We start from the raw sequence: 16522 nt of genomic DNA on the forward strand, positions 1-16522 counted from the left end.
TCTCTGTTTTTCCACAAGAGTTCTCACTACTTCAGGAAGTGATTTTTTTTAAAACGCTTCCAAATTCTCTCTAAAAACGTCGTGTTTGCTCTATTTTCAATGCCCTCATCCACTTATCAAAATTCCCTTGTTTAATCCTTTCAAACTTAATGTACGTCTGACCCAGTTCCCTCCTTAGATTCCTGAAAAGATGTCTGTAGGCTTCTGGTACTAACTTGTTTGCACTTAAGATAGCATTTTTCACCTCATCATACTCCCCAGTTACCTCTTATATACTTCCTCTCCCTTTTTTCTAAATCACTGAACTATTCACCTCAAATGATTTTTTTTTTCAAAAGACCTAGTTGAAACGCATGCAAACACATTTCCAAAACCCTGACACTGCTCTCAGAACTTAATAAAACTAAACTAGGCCCTTCCCTTCTTAATGCTAGAAGAACTATGTAGAAATACAAATCAAACTCAAAGCTATAGATAGTTCTATTCACTTTAGACCTCAAGTTTACAAATAATAATAATCATAAAATGACATGAACTTTCAATCATGTTAAAATTGTGTTTCTCTCTTTGGGTGTGTTGCATGTTCATGATAAATATAATTATACAGCACAGAAACCTGATTATGAGAATAGACATAAAATGTGATCAAACAGGGGACTCCATTCCCTGAAACTGCTGCACAAATAACTACTGCAACTAAAATTTTCAATAGACTTGCCAATCTATGTGATTAAGATTTCTGATTACTCCAGACTCCTAGTGGCTTTTCTCCTACGACAACTTGGTGAAGTTGGCAGCATTCAATGATGATCCCAACTGGCCATTCGGTCCATCAAGTCCACACCAAACTAACTCCCAAAACAAACAGGTCACCTCAACCCTTGCAGGTGACCCCAAGATATACACAGCAGCATGGCTGGGGTGGTGGAGCAGAAGTGAAGGATGTCTGTGTATGTGAGCATGCCCACACTGATAACCAACCAAACTTTACCCAATACCAAAAAGACAATGTGTATAACTAGGGTGGGAGGTTGATCCAATGAAATCGGAAGGAGTGAGTCGCAGCTGTTGGAAGTAGAAGTATTAACAGTTTACTTCCAGGTGCATCTGAATAATGAGGGAGCAATACTGGGAATTGATGTATAATTATAGATTGTTGATCAGAGTCAGCAATCTATCACACAGGGAATAGTTCAGGTGAACCTCACCAAAGGAGCTGCTGGGGTATTGCAGAACTCGGCCAGCGCTGCAGTCAAGCATTTGCAAAACAATTGGGGTGTACAGACAGAATGGCTCCTTAACCATCAACAAGTGTATTTGCTGTTCCCAGAAACTTGTTGATTTCACAGTGGTGCTGGAAAAGCACAGCAGGTGAGGCAGCATCCGAAGAGCAGGAAAATTAACATTTCGGGCAAAAGCCCTTCATCAGGAATGAGGCTGGGAGCCTCGGGGGTGGAGAGATGAATGGGAAGAGGGTGGGGCTGGGGAGAAGGTAGCTGAGAGTGTAATAGGTGGATGGAGGTGGGGATGAAGCTGATAGGTCAGAGAGGAGGGGGGAGCGGATAGGTGGGAAGGAAGATTGACAGGTGGGACAGGTCAGGAGGATGGTGTTGAGCTGAAAGGTTGGAACTGGGATAAGGTGGGAGAGGGGAAAATGAGAAAACTGGTGAAGTCCACATTGATGCCATGGGGTTGAAGGGTCCCAAGGCGGAAGATGAGGCATTCTTCCTCCAGGCGTCATTCATTTCACAGTGCAGCCAGCAATGATGTCAGGCCAGGATACGCCATGGTATTAACCTCCCCAAAACCACCCCCCCATCCCCACCCCCATGCCACTTTCCTCCACTCTCATCACAATGTTCACAGTGCAGGATGTAATTTAGCACAGCCTGCACTTAGCCTGACATTATTAGAGCGATCAACAGAGCTGTAGGACAATTCCAAATTATTAAAGATTTGATGCCCACAGGAGTGGGGAGATGCCCCGGGGAAGTGATGGCCTAGTGGTATTATTGCTGCACTGTTAACCCAGAAACCCAGGTAATTCGGCATCAGCAATAAATGCTGGCCTAGCCAGTGATACCCATATCACATGAATGATGGAAGCTAAATCGATCAACAAATAAATACATACAGACTTTCTGACTTCCTAGCAACATATTCCACCTCCCCTCTTCCCCTCCCCCCTCCCAACACACACACACAAACACACACACAGGCATCTTTTCATGATATAAAGGAATGAGCATTAAATAACTGACATTGCTAGCAATGCTCACACCTCTTAGAAGGAATAGAAAGACAGTCAACATAAATTAGTCAACATTTATCACCAGCTGGAACTGAATGGGTGAGGTCTCCACCAAGATAGAACTGAATCTCTGATGCTTACAGTCTCCTGAAACCATCTATTGGGCTTTATGCCTAGAAAATGATTAGTTACAAATGTTAGAAGGTCAGAAGTGGGTTGAGGACTGTACAGAAGCAAAGGATCAGTCACATCAGTGAGGAAGATGGAACTGAGAAACAATTGTAAAGGAGGTGAAACAAACTAATTTTATTTTAAAAAACACACTCGAACCAAATTACAGGATGTGAGTTCCAATAATTTAATTGCTCCATATTTGTCACCACTACAAAAGCGTAATATAGCTTGTGATACTTTTCCATTTCCAAATCATCATGCAAAGTTGAACACTTTATTTAAATGTTCACAAGATTTTAATATATTTCATTCACCTGTCTGTCCTTTTTTTTTGATTTGGTGGTCTCAATGTAAAGGAAAGGAAAATGTGCATACAGGATTTACAAGGCTGGTATCAGAAGACAGCGACTGTACAGACTGGGGCTTTTCTCTTTAGAAAAACCTGCCCTAGAGGCAGTAATGAGAGAGTGTTTGAAGATTATTCTGTTGAATGTGGTAGATATCCCCATGCTGCCCTTGAAACAGCTGTGGGGAGGGGGCAGGGTGAGACAGCCTGCAATGTGCCTTTGCAAAAAACAATCTGGAGAGAGATGCAGTGGTTCTTGTGGAGGTTCATCCCAAGCAGCTCTGTGATGCAGGACTCCGTTCCCTACAGTCTGCTCCCCGGGACATTCACACACACAAACATTGACTGCGCCTGGCAGACCATCAACTCGGTGAAAGATGCTCTTCAGATGCCCAAAACTCTCATCCAAAGCAAGGATTTGATCTCAACCAAATGTTGCAGTCTGGCACATTCCAAGGTCCAGGACTATGTGCTGAAGGATGCACTAAATCTTGGGGCAGCTGCTGCCAACGCGGACTGGGGAAAGATCACTGTCTGAGATCTTTCTGCTGAAGTGACTATGTGTATACACATATATAAAGTTTTTTTTATGAATAAATTATATTTTGAAATTAAGAAAACGTGGAGAAATTCTGCCCACTTGTGGGAGAATTCAAAAGCAGAGGCTATAAATACAAGGCAACTACAAATAAATCCATTAGGTAAATAAGGAGAAATGTATTCATTCAGTGTAGTTAGATAGTGGAACACAATATCACAGGAGCTGGCGAAGGCAAACAGCTCAGGTGCTTTTAAAAGGAAATTACATCAGAATATGAAAGAAAAAAAAATGAACATTAGCTGGAAGACTGGGAAGAGAGATGTGAAGTATAAACATCAGCACAGACTAAGCTGGGTCAAATGATGTGGTTTTGTGTTGTACATTCGATTTAATTCTATGTAACACATGGCAGACATTTCTCACAATATAGTTAATCAACTCATTTTCCAAAATCAACTTGAAAAATATTTTGAAATCGTTGTCTACATATATAAAAAGGTGCACAGCATCTGTTGCAGTGGCAAAAGTGGTGATTAACTCACTTCTAAATTAGTAGTAATGAATACGCAGCGTGTTTGAATTCCCCTTCTCCCCCATCTCTCTGCCCCATCATTGGGTACAATTTCACAGCTGCCAACCACCCTTCTGTCACAACAGGCAAACTGCCAATCTTGTTGAGTGAGCCCAGTCTGCAAATGTTAAGTAACACAACTGAGCCTTTATGTCTCCTCAACTGACAACTGTGCCTTCCCACATAGCTCACTGATTCATAATTCAGCTGATTTCTTGCCCTGTTCTAGTGGCATCGTATTGCTGCTATCACTCCAGTTCTGTTCAATAAACCCAGACAACAGTTAACACCTCAGTCCAGTGCATCTACCAACTAACAACTGAAGTATTTATCCAAAGTATTTTACAACTGAGAACTGCGCCCCAAAAGATTGTAATTTCAAATAAATCTGTTGGACTACAACCTGGTTTCGTGTGACTTCTGACCTTGTCCACCCCAGTCCAACACAGGCGTCTCCACATCAGAGAACAAGGGGAGGTGAGAGGCAAAGAAGTAGTTTGCAAGGTCAGGGACATCCAGGAATTTAGTTATTTGAGAAAAAGGTGATGAGAATAGCCTCAAAGAAGATTTGGGACAATACTTTGAGGAGCAAAAAAACCAAAGGTTCCACCTTCATGTTGTAAATAGCTTACATTGTCTTGTGTGGCACTAAATGGGACAGACTTTGAACAGATCTAGCAAGATTGGTCACCCATAAGACCTCATGGGCCAACAACAGCAGCAGAACGGTACTCCAACACAATCCAAAACTTGCGTAGTCCCCACTCTCCTATTAGCATCAATGCAGGGGAATCAATCCTGCTTCAATGGAGGGTACACGAGGGAATTCTGTGACCTGCACCAGACATGTCTGAAAATGAGGTATTCTCTTCGAAACAAGACCATTTGCATGCCAAAAAGCATAAGGAGCAAGTGATAGACAGAGTCAACTGATCCACAACCAAAGATGCAGATCTAAGGTCAGCGGTTCTGCCACATCAAGTCATAAATAGTGGTGGACAATTAAACAACTCACTGGGGAAAGCAACTCCACATATCTCCCCATCATTTAGGATGGGGCGATTCCAGGAAATCAATACAAAACATAAGGTTGAAGCATTTGCAACAATCTTTAGTCAGAAGCACCGAGTGGATGATCCATCCTGGCCTCTTCCAGAGGTCCTCAGTGTTACAGATATCAGTCTTCAGCCGATTCAATTCAATACATGTGACATCAAGAAATGGTTGGAGGTACTGGATACTGCAACGAGTATGGATTTTTGAAAAAATCCACTTGTGGGACGTGGATGCTATTGGCTGGGCAGCACTTGTTTCCCATCCCTAGTTGCCGTTGAGAGGAGGTGATAGTGAGCTACCTTCTCAAACCGCTGCAGTCCACAGGCTCTCGGTGACCTACAAATCCATTAGGGAGGGAATTCCAGCAACAGTGATATACCTCCAAGCCAGGGGGGAGAATGGCTTGGTGGGGAACTTGTAGGTAGTGGTGTTCCCATGTATCTGCTGCCCTTGTCCTTTTAGATGGAAGTGCATGGCTTTGGATGGTGCTATCTAGGGATCGTTGATGAATTTCTGCAGAGCATCTTGTAGATGCTACACAATTCTGCGACTGAGCATCGGTGATGGAAGGAGTGGATGTTTGTGGATGTGGTGCCAATCAAGCCATCTGATTTATTCTGAATGGTGTCAAGCTTCTTGAGTGTTGTTGGAACTGCATCCATCCATGCTAATGGGGATTATTCCGTCACAATCCTGACTTAGGTTTTGTAGGTGATGAATGGGCTTTGGGGCACCAGGAAGTGATTGCATGCCACAGTATTTCTAGCTTCTGACCTACTGTTGTAGCCACTGTGTTTATATTGAAGGTCGAGTTGAGTTTATGGTCAATGGTAACCATCAGGATATTGATTGTGGGAATTCGGTGATGATAACACCATTGAATGTCAAGGGGCGGTGGTCAGATTGCCTCCTATTGTAGACGGTCATTGAGTGGCATTTATGTGGTATAAATCTTACTTGTCACTTGACAGCCCAAGCCTGGATATTGTCCAGATCTTGTTGCATTTGCTTCAGTGTCTGAGAAGTCATGAACAGTGATGAACATTATGCAATCATCAGCCAACATTCCCCTTCTGAATTTATTACATCGGCTCTGAGAACATTCTAGCAGCGGTACTGAAGACAGGTGCTTCAGAACTTACTGCACCCCTGGCTGAGCTATTCCAGTGCAGCTATAAGATTGGTATCTCCCTAACTCTGTGTGTTCTGTATGCAGAAAGCAAGATAAATCCAACTCAGCCAATTACCATGCTATCAGTAGACTCTTGATGACCAGTGAAGTGATGGAAGGTGCCATTGACAGTGCAGTCAAGTAGCATTTGCTCAGTAATCATCTCAGTTTGGGTTCCACCAGGGCCACTCAGCTCCAACCTAATTACAGTCTTGGCTCAATCATGGACAAAAGAATTGAATTGCTGCAGTGTGGTGAGATTGACTTCAAGGCCACATTTGACTGAGTGTGGAATTGAAGACATTCGCAGAACTGGAGTCAATGGGAATCCTGGGAAAAACTCTTCGCTGGTTGAAGTCATGGCTGGCAGAAAGTGGTTGTTGGAGATCAGTCATATCCACTCCAGGGCATCTCTGCAGAAGTTCCTCAGGGTGGTGTCCTAGGCCTAACCATCTTCAGCTGCTTCATCAACTACCTTCCCTCCATCATAAGGTCAGAAGTGGAGATATTCTTTGAAGACTGCATAATGTTCAGCACTATCGACAACTCTCCAGATACTGAAGCAATCTGTTTCCAAATGAAGCAATTCCGGGATGATATTTAGTTTGGGCTGACACAAATGCCAGACAACGCCCATCTCCAATAAGAAACAATCTAACTACTGTCCTTTGACTACTGTTCAATTGTGCTACTATCACCAAATCCCAACTATCAACATCCTAGGGATTATCATTGACCAGAAATTGAACTGGACCAGCTGTACAAGTGTGCAGGTCAGAGGCCAGGAATCCTGCAGCGAGTAAATCACCCTCTGAATCCTGAAAGCCTACCCAGCTTCTACAAGCTATAGGTCACAAACATGATGGAATATTCCCCACTTACCTGAACGGGTGCTGCTCCGACAACGTTTGAGCAGCTTGACACCATCCAGGATAAAGCAGACGGCTTGATTGGCACCATATCCACAAACATCCACTCCCTCCACCATCAATGCTTAGCAGCAGCAGCATGTACAATCAACAAAATGCAGTGGTTTACTGAGGTTCCTTAGAAAGCACCTTCCAAATCTATGATCACTTCCATCCAGAAGGACAAGGGCAGCAGATCCTCAGGAACGCTGCCATCTGCAAATACCCCTCTGAGCCACTCACCATAAGGCCATAAGACATAGGAGCAGAAATTAGGTCATTCGGCCCATTGATCCTAGACTGCCAATCAATCATGGCTGACATGTTTCTCATCCCTATTCTCTTGCTTTCTCTCCATAACCCTTGATCCCATTGATACCCAAGAACCTATCTCTAGTCTTACATATACTAAATGACCATGTCTCCACAGCCTTCTGTGCCAATGAATTCCGTACATTCACCACTCTCTGGCTGAAGAAGTTTCTCCTTATCCCTGTTCTAAAATGTTGTCCCCTTACTTTAAGGCTGTGCCCTCGAGTCCTCATTTCTCCTATCCATGGAAGCATCTTGCCAACATCTACTCTGTCCAGGCCATTCAGTATTCTGTTTGTTTTAATTAGATCTCCCTATATCCTTCTAAATTCCATCGAGTATAAACCCAGTGTCCTCAAATGTTCCTCATACGTTAAGCTGTTCATTCCTGGGACCGTTCTCATGAACCTCCTCTGAACTTGCCTCAAGGCCGGTAAATCCTTCCTGAGATATGGAGCCTAAAAATGCACACAATACTCCAAATGTGGTCTGACCAGAGCCTTATGAAGCCTCAGAAGTACATCTCTGCTTTTATATTCCAGTCCTCTCAAAATAAATGCCATCATTGAATTTGCCATCTTAACTGCTGGCTCAACCTGCAGGTTTACCTTGAGAGAATCCTGAACTAGAACTCCCAAGGCTCTTTGCACTTCAGACTTCTGAATTTTATCCCCATTTAGAAAATAGCCCATGCCTCTATTCTTCTTACCAAAGTGTATGGCCTCACACTTTAACATGCTGTACTCCATCTGCCACTTCTTTGCCCACTCTCCTAACCTGTCCAAATCCTTTTGCAGCCTCCCCACCTCCTCAATGCCACCTGTCCCTCTACCTGTCTTTGAATTTTCTGCAAACTTAGCCAGAATGCCCTCAGTTCCTTCATCTAAAACGTTAATGTATAAAGTGAAATGTTGTGGTCCCAACACTGAGCCTTGCAGAACACCACTTGTCACCGGCTGCCATCCTGAGGAAGATCCTTTTGTCCCCACTCGCTGTTTTCTGCCAGACAGCCAAATTTCTATCCATGCCAGCACCTTGCCTCTTACACCATGGACCCTTATCTTACTCAGTAGTCTCCTGTGTAGCACCTTATTAAAGGCCTTAAAGTTCAAGTAGATAACATCCATTGGCTCTCCTTGGTCTAACCTACTCATTACTTCCTCGAAGAATTCTAGCAGATTTGGCAGGCATGACCTCTCCTCAATGAAACCATGTTGATTTTGCTCTATTTTATCAAACACTTCCAAGTATTCAGAAATCTCATCCTTCACAATGGATTCCAGGATCTTACCAATGACTGAGATTAGGCTAATCGGTGTGTAATTTTCTGTCTTTTGCCTTACTCCCTTTTTAAACAGGGGTGTAATGTTAGTAATTTTCCAGTCCTCTGGGACCTCACTGACTCTAGTGATTCATAAAAGATCACCAGTAATGCCTCCACTATCTCGCTTAGAACTCTGGGGTGTAGAGTATCTGACCCATCTTTAGGCCATTGGGTTTTTCCAGCACCTTCTGCTTGGTGATGGCCACCATACTCAGCTCTGCCTCCTCACTCTCTTGAATTTTTGGGATATTATTCGTATCTTCCACAGTGAAGACTGATACAAAGTAATTATTCAGTTCCTCAGCCAATTCCTTGTTCCCCATTACTCGCTCTCTAGCGTCATTTTCCAGCAGTCCAATGTCCACTTTTCCCTCTCATTTCCCTTTATAGATCTAAAAAAAACCTCTTACAGTCTTCCTTTATATTACTTGCTAGTTTACCGTCATATTTAATTTTCTCCCTCCTTATTTCTTTTCTGTTGCTCTCTGTATTCTTCCCAATCCTCTGGTTTCCCACCGTCCTTCGCCACATTATGTGTTTTCTCTTTACGCTATCCTGACTTCCCTAGTCAGCCATGGTTTCCTCATCCTCCTTGTACCATGCTTCATTTTCCTTGGGATGAATCTCTGCTGTGTCTCCTGAACTACTCTCAGAAACTCCTGCCATTGCTGCTCCACTGTCCTTCCTGCTAGGCTCCTCTCCCAGTCAATTCTACCCAGCTCCTCCCTCATGTCTCTGTAGTTGTATTTATTCAGCTTTAGTATCATTACCTCTGATACTATCTTCCTCCTCTCAAATTGCAAAGTAACTTCAATCATATTATGATCACTGCCTCCTAAGGGCTCCTTCACGTTAAGCTCCCTTATCAAGTCTGCTTCATTGCACAGCACTAAATCCAGTATTGCCTGTTCCCTAGTGGGCTCCACCACAGGCGGCTCCAAAAGGCCATTTCATAGACATTCCACAAAATCATTTTCTTGCAATTCATTACCAACCTGATTTTGTCAGTCCACCTGCACATTGAAATCCCCCATGATCACTGTAAATTTGCCTTTCCTACACATCTTTTCTACCTCCTGGTTTATAGAACATAGAACATTACAGTGCACTACAGGCCCTTCGGCCCTCGATGTTTTTTTAAAGATTACATTAGATTACTTACAGTGTGGAAGCATGGCCAATTCAGCTAACCTGTACATCTTTGGACTGTGGGAGGAAACCCATGCAGACACAGGGAGAATGCACAAACTCCACACAGACAGTTGCCCGAGGCGGGAATTGAACCCGGGTCTCTGCCGCTGGGAAGCAGCAGTGCTAACCACTATGCCACCATGCTGCCGTTGCACCTGTGAAACCAGTCTGTAGTCCATCTAACAATTCCATTTTCATCCATGTGACTATCTAATGACCATTTAAGTGCCCTTAAAGTCAGCGAGTCTATTATTGTTGCAGGCAAGACATTCCATGCCCCTATTACCCACTGAATTAAGAAACTCCCTCTGACATCTGACCTATATCTATCAGTCCTCAATTTACAGTTATGTCCCCTCATGCTAGACATCAGCATCTGAGGAAAAAGGATCTCACTGTCCAACCTATCTAACCTTCTGATTATCTTATACGTCTCAATTAAGTCATCTCTCAACCTTCTTCTCTCCAACAAAAACAGCCTCAAGTCCCTGAGCCTTTCCTTGTAAGACCTTCCCTCCATACCAGGCAGCATTCTAATAAATCTCCTCTGAACCCTTTCCAAAGCTTCCACATAACTTCCTATAATGCGATTACCAGAACTGGACACAATAGTCCAAGTGCAGCCGCACAAGACTTTTGTACAGATGTAGCATGACCTCATGGTTCCGAAACTCAATCCCTCTACTAATAAAAGCTAACACCCCATATGCTTTCTTAACAACCCTATTAACCTGAGTGGCAAATATTAGGGATCTCTGTACATACACCCCGAGATTTCTTTGCTCATTTCCACTACCGAGAATCTTACTGTTAGCCCAGTACTCCACATTCCTGTTGTTCCTTCCAAAATGAATCACCTCCCACTTTTCTGCATTAAACTCTATTTGCCACCTTTCAGCCCAGCTCTGCAGCTTACCTATGTCCCTCTGTAACCAACAGCCTCCTTCTGCACTATTCATAACTCTACCGACCTTAGTGTAATCCACAAATTTACTAACCCATGCCACTATGCCCTCATCCAGATCATTTCTCAAAATGATAAAACAGCAGCGGACTCAAAACAGATCCTTGCAGTACACCACAAGTAACTGAACTCCAGGATGAATATTTCCCATAAACCACCACTTTCTTACAGCTAGCCAATTTCTGATCCAAACTGCTAAATCACCCTCAATCCCATGCCTCCGTATTTTGTGCAATAGCCTTCCATGGGGAACTTTATCAAACACCTTACTGAAATCCATATACACCACATCAACTGCTTTACCTTCATCCACCTGTTTGGTCACCTTCTCAAATAACTCAATAAGGCTTGTGAGGCATGACCTACCCTTCACAAAACCATGCTGACTATGACTAATCAACTTATTCCTTTCTAGATGATTATAAATCCTATCTCTTCTAACCTTTTCCAACACTTTACCGACAACCGAAGTAAGGCTCACTGGTCTATAATTACCATGGTTGTCTCTACTCCCTTCTTCAATAAAGGAACAACATTTGCTATCCTCCAGTTTTCTGGCATTATTCCTGTAGACAATGTTGACATAAAGATGAAAAAAAGAGGCTTGGCAATCTCCTCCCTAGCTTCTCAGCGAATCCTAGGATAAATCCCATCCAGCCCAAAGGACTTATCTATTTTTACACTTTCCAGAATTGTTAACACAGTCTCCTTATGAACCTCAATCCTATGTAGTCCAGTAATCTGTATCTCAGTATTCTCCTCAACAACATTATCTTTTCCTAGTGTGAACACTGATGAAAAATATTCAGTTAGCGCTTCCCCCATCTCCTCTGATTCCACGCCCAACATCCCACTGCTATCCTTGACTTGCCCTAATCCTACGCTATTCATTCTTTTCTTCCTGATATACCTATAGAGAGCCCTAGGGTTTTCCTTGATTCTGTCCGCCAATGACTTCTCATGTCCTCTCCTGGCTCTTCCTAACACTTTCTTTAGGTCTTTCCTGGCTAACTTGTACCTCTCAAGTGCCCTAACTGAGCCATCACATCTTATCCCAACATAAGCCTTCTTCTTCCTCTTGACAAGAGATTCAACTTCCCTAGTAAACTACGGTTCCCATGCTTGACAACTTCTCCCTGCCCAACGGTACATACTTATTAAGGATCTGCAGTAGCTGTTCCTTGAATAAACTCCACATTTCAATTATGTCCATCCACTGCCATTTTCTTCCCCATCCTATGCATCCTAAATCTTGCCTAACTGCATCATAATTGCCTTCCCTCAGCTATAACTCCTGCCTGTGGTTTACACCTATCCCTTTCCATCACTAAAGTAAACATAACTGAATTGTGGTCACTATCACCAAAGTGCTCACCTACCTTCAATTCTAATACCTGGTCGGGTTCATTACCCAGTAGCAAAACTAATGTGGCCTCGCCCCTTGTTGACCTGTCTACATACTATGTAAGGAAACCCTCCTGCACACGTTGGACAAAAACTGACCCATCTAAAGTGCTTGAACTGTAGATACCCAGTCAATATTTGGTAAGTTAAAGACCCCATAACAACTATCCTGCCACTCTCACTCCTATCGAGAATCACCTCTGCTATCCTTTCCTCTACATCTCTAGAACTACTTGGAGGCCGATAGAAAATTCCCAACAGGGTGACCTCTTCTTTCCTGTTTCTAACTTCAGCCCAGACTACCTCAGTAGACAAGCCTTCAAATGTCCTTTCTGCAACCATAATACTGTTCTTGACTAACAATGCCACATCCTCCCCTCTTTTACCATCTTCTCTGTTCTTACTGAAACGTCTAAATCCCAGAACCTGCAGCAACCATTCCTGTCCTGCTCTACCCATGTCTCCAAAATGGCCACAACATTGAAATCTCAAGTACCAACCCATGCTGAAAGTTCATCCACCTTATTCTGGATGCTCCTGGTATTGAAGAAGACACACTTCAAACCAACTTCTTGCTGGCCAGTGCCCTCTTGTTACCTTGAAACCTTATTTCAGACCTGACTACTCTCAACCTCATGTCTACTCGAACTACAGTTTAGGTTCCCATCCCAGCACTCCAGCTTGCACCCTGGCTCCTGATGACTATTTGGAGGTCTGTACATGAATCCAACTATGGTATATTTTAACTTTGCTGTTCCTCAATGCTACCCACACAGATTCTACACCCTCTGACCCTACTTTGTTTTTACTATTGATTTAATTTCAGTTCTTACTCATAAGACAACCCCACCCCCCTCTGCCCACCTGCCTATCTTTTTGATAGGATGTGTATTCTTGAATACTCACCACCCTGACTTGGAAATATATCATCATTCCTTCATCGTTGCTAGGTCAAAATCCTGGAATTCCCTTCTTAATGACATTAGGGACTACCCAACCTACAGCACAGTTCACCATCATCCTCTCAGGGACAAGTAGGGACAGGCAATAGATACTAGTCCAGCGATGACAACATTCCATGAATGAATAAAAGATGAACTGCTAACAGTAACCATAATCATTTACCTAGTGATTTCTAACCTCTTGGTCTTGCTGAGAGTTCTAGTTATATCCAGAAAGACAGTTGTCATTGTGATCTAAAAGTGTGCCAGATGCTGAGACTTATTGGAACTAAGCAGCTAACATTATCTTATTCATCAGCTGACTGGGGCCATTTGTCACAGGGAGGGCTGTCAGTATGGAGGAGTGGCAACAATTTATATTTTGGCCTGTTAGTTACAAGAGGTCTCCGATCAAAGACAGAGTAAAATTATCTCCATTTTGTCTCCCAACAAGTCGAAGAGTTTGGAGAGATATGGGCCAGATGCTGGCAGGTGGGATTAGATTGGATTGGGATATCTGGTGGGCCGAAGGGTCTGTTTCCGTGTTGTACATCTCCATGACTCTAAGTTCATCAACTCCTGCAACAACAAACAGTCTTCTAATGTTTCTTAAAAATCAAGTTTCCTGGAGAATGTTTTGGCCCTTTTGAGAGAACCCGGCTTTGTTTTGTTATTCTTTTTCTTTTCCCCAAATCACTGTTGGTTGAATTTTTTTCATATACCCGGTAGCGAGACAGAAAAAGACACATTTGTGAACAGAGTTCATTATCATAAATATAATCTTCCTTCGACCATCAGGAAAACAACCAAATATTTATAAAATATTTCCGAAAACTGAATGTTTGCAAGCAAAGCCTGTTAAGGGCGATGCTAACATCAAAAAGTGGAGGAGGAGGGAGGGTGGGAGTAGATAGAGAGAGGGCGGGGACAAAATCAACAGGGAGTTGGAGGGGAAAAAAAGCAGTATCCCCCAAGGCGCCTACCTCTCTCTGCACCGACAGCATTAAAGACGGTTTTCTACAATATAAATTGATGACAACCAGTATCGGGGGAAACTCAATCAACGGAACAAGTTGCCCCACACAACAACACGAAAGGGCATTCTGATTGGGAAGATTCGTTGTTCCTCGGCATGGCCCAGGGATATCTAGGATGCTGCTAGCACGTTGTTGTGATCTGTAAGGCTTATCGAGGTAGGACTGTTGCAGCTGTTGCCTTAGAAGAGGTAATCTCGGTGCTAATAGTGGCAGCGAGATTGGCTGACCTGAATCTGTGACTCAGTCCAATGGACAATGACTCACTGGCCCTCGGACGCTGGAATGAATTTAGCGAGCAGACACAAAATTAATTGGCCTGCCAATATGTCCCGAATCAGCTCACCCATTTTCCTGCAGAATTGTAACAAACAAAGACAGACAGTGTTTGGGAAACTCAGCAGGTCTGGCAGTATGTGTACAGAGAGGGCAGCGTTATTGCTAAAGAAGAATCACTGGACTGGAAACATTAACTATTTTTCTCTCCACTGATACTGCCAGACCTGCTGAGATCAACAGCCACTCCCATTTTTGTTTATTTCACATCTCCAGCATTCTCAGCTCTTTGTTTAGTTCGGCACAATTGTGTCTTTTTTTACGCTACCTGCACCTAGGACTGCCTTGAGACTGGACAATACGAAGTAGGAACTGAACGTGGGAAATGGACGAAAATAAAAACCCATAACTGGAAATATTAAACTAAACTACCGCGGTCGAAAACATCACAAAACCGCGTGATTCAAGTGGTGAAATATACCGAAGCATTTCAGAGATTAATTCGGCACAAAGTGACAGTAAGTCATAGCAGCAGATATGAAAAGGCGGGACTTACAGACATGCCAAAAGAAATTCCTTTATAAAGATAAAGAATGACATAAGCAGAGTCTTTCAAAAGATTTTCCCCATGGTAATAGCGAGTCAGATGCTCAGTTCTACTTAATTACCGCGTCATTATCTCTTTCTATGTTTTCACACTCGGTGACTTAAATGCTTAACATATTTGAACCCAAAGGTTGGAACATTTTCTCTTCCCCTGTTAACTCCAGGAGTATAGTTTCAATGGTGCCACGCTCTTGCAGCACACTTTGCTGTTAGTGAGACATGGATGCAGACGGGACAGTTTCTCAGGGAGCTATGTAAAGTTACAGGTTCTTTTCACAAGAGTTTACTCTGGCCACATCGTCAGATTCCCCACCCCCCCCCCCCCAGCCTCACGGATCACAAACACCGCTGACCAACAGTAGGAGATAACGCTGCACGATTTTTATGTCATTTATAACTGCCGAATTCTTTTGTTTTAAATATTTGCTCCCTTTGGGCAAATTGTAGACCCAGACAACAACAACAACACAGGAGGAATTTAATAAATGCAAAATACAGCGGGTGGTGGAGATCTGAGGTATAAGATGGAAGTGCTCGGGCAACTTAGCAGGTCGGACAGCATCATTGGGAAGAGAAACAGTTAGCGTTTAAAGTCAATGAACTGAATTTAACCTTGCACTGAATTCTGAGGAAGGGTCACTCGATTAACTCCGATTTCTCTGCGTAGATGCTGCCAGACCTGCCGAACGTTTACAGCAATTTCTGTTTTCGTTTAACCTTTCAGGGTCCATTTAAGATATAGCTCGATTCATTTGCCCACCCGGAGGCAGCAATTAAACCTTAATGTTTTCAAAACAATATTTCTCAATTCAGATCTGCATCAGCATCTGTCACTGAATCTTAAACTTTACCAAATTGTAGAGTATTTGTAAACACGCGCGTCAACTAATTTGAATGCTGCAGAATGATGAGTTGCCAGTCTAATGTGTTGGTTTGAAACACAATTTGTAAACATTGAGTCACTGACCTGGGTTCAAGAGTCAGGGTAAAGTTAGTCTAATAGCCAGCAACCAGACGCAGCATCATTCAGCTTCCGCGCGCTTTGGCAGCTCGAACAAAATGGACAGAAAGCCAAGCTACTCATCCCAAACTCGCTCTCAGAGCTGAATGGGTTGTTTTTTTTGTCTGAGACAACAGCCAGCTGTCATCAGTCTCATTCACTTACTAAATAAATTCTCTTCTAAAATAGGACTGATCCAAAGATAACAACAGTTAAAAATAGCCCCTCAGTTTACACTGACGGGACTTCAGATAATGGTGCCGCTGTGAATAGTGCAGGTTTGAGGCAGCTGTCAAACAGCTCATTTTCACCGAGCACTGAAGAGGTAGCAAACAGCGGCCCGCCGTCAGTAACTCTCACCCAACGTAGTTCACAGGGGAAAAACAAACAAACAGCAAGTACAAAATGTCAGCAGTGGCCATGGGACGAGAGTGTGGTGCTGGAAAAGCACA

General features: G+C 43.2%; 1 protein-coding gene across 3 annotated transcripts in view; it reads right to left on the bottom strand.

Annotated features, from left to right (window-relative positions):
- Positions 1-16152, bottom strand: part of LOC132822077 (monocarboxylate transporter 5-like) — a 96922-nt gene extending 80770 nt beyond the window's left edge. For all 3 annotated transcript variants that reach the window (XM_060835097.1, XM_060835096.1, XM_060835095.1), the window contains exon 1: positions 16038-16152. The gene's annotated coding sequence lies outside the window, so the exon portion shown is untranslated. The remainder of the gene's footprint in view (positions 1-16037) is intronic.
- Between the last annotated feature and the right edge of the window lie 370 nt (positions 16153-16522).

The sequence above is a fragment of the Hemiscyllium ocellatum genome, chromosome 14 (genome assembly GCF_020745735.1).
Source record: "Hemiscyllium ocellatum isolate sHemOce1 chromosome 14, sHemOce1.pat.X.cur, whole genome shotgun sequence".
NCBI classification, from domain to species: Eukaryota; Metazoa; Chordata; class Chondrichthyes; order Orectolobiformes; family Hemiscylliidae; genus Hemiscyllium; species Hemiscyllium ocellatum.